This window comes from Triticum dicoccoides, chromosome 4B, assembly GCF_002162155.2.
Source record: "Triticum dicoccoides isolate Atlit2015 ecotype Zavitan chromosome 4B, WEW_v2.0, whole genome shotgun sequence".
NCBI lineage: Eukaryota > Viridiplantae > Streptophyta > Magnoliopsida > Poales > Poaceae > Triticum > Triticum dicoccoides.
The window spans coordinates 6,837,392-6,838,551 of NC_041387.1; the positions used below are offsets into that span (position 1 = coordinate 6,837,392).

At 42.9% G+C, this 1,160-nt stretch overlaps 1 pseudogene; it reads left to right on the forward strand.

Moving 5' to 3' along the window:
* LOC119292408 overlaps nucleotides 1-500 on the forward strand; it is a 7,400-nt pseudogene extending 6,900 nt beyond the window's left edge.
* The last annotated feature ends 660 nt before the right edge of the window (nucleotides 501-1,160 follow it).

Here is a 1,160-nt window from a genome sequence, read left to right on the forward strand (position 1 = left end):
GTACTCTTCAAGTGTTATTCAGGTGTCTCACGGCATTGAATCTTCTTAGGAACGAGTTCTATGATGTGCGCGGCAGGCTACAGGCCATTATGCAGGTAGCATCTTATGCATCTATGTTGGCATTTGACTTCCAACTTCTCACAAGTATCGTAAATACATAGACTGGTCATATATTGCTTAAGATAAAAAACAATAATAACCTTGATCTTATTCTTGTTACTGTTGAAATTTTTCTAGCAATATGTTTTTTGGTTTCTGGAGCACATAGTTCGAGGTTTTCGAAAGTCCCATTGATGTTTCTGCCTTAATTTTGTCACAATGTTTCGTTAGATGTATACAGTAGCTAAAAAAAAGCAGTTGTATCTCCTTGTTTCCCAGCTCAACTTAACGTTTGCCATGTACCCACTTAAGCAGCACTGTACTTGGTAGACCTGTCATAATAATCTATTGTTCTTTTGATGTAGCTGGAGCAGCAGATTGCAGCCTTGGGTCCTAAGTAGCAGTAATTGAAGCCAAAAGAGCATAGTCCCGTGTGATCTGGCATGATGCGGGAGATGTATCTCTCAAGATGTAGTCAACATTCAGCAGTTGCTGGGATTTTGGAGGGGGCGCGTGGAATCACATGATGATTCTTGCTTTGGCACTCCGGGCTCGCGACCACCCTGCAAATGGAACTTGTTGTCTTGTGTGTCGATGTCTTTGTCTATCAACACTATATACTTGTGTGTCGTGGATGACCTGTTGGCTGTGCGTAAACTCTATATTTGATTGGTTGCTTTTTGGCTTGGTTTTCTTGTATGTTGTTTGTTGTTTTTATTTACCGTCTTGTGAAATGTTGTTTCCTCCCCTTTGGGTGAGGGGAGAGATTTGTTGGTTCTTGAACCATGCTAAAATCTAGTTGTTGGCTGGTATACCGAGAGGTGTTGCTTCCTGGCCGCCGCCACCACCATCAGAATATCGCAGCATCGCCGCAACAGCGAATTGATCGTTTGTCCGCCAGAGAAGAACAACAGAGATAACCAAGGGGTTGCCACCCAGCCAGACAAGATGATGCATTCTAATACGTAGTTATCTTTTCTATAGATTTTGTTATCTGTGACGCTGGTTAAAGAGCCCACACAAAGTCGAAGCCCACGCAAGGTTGAGTGTCGACGTTGCTG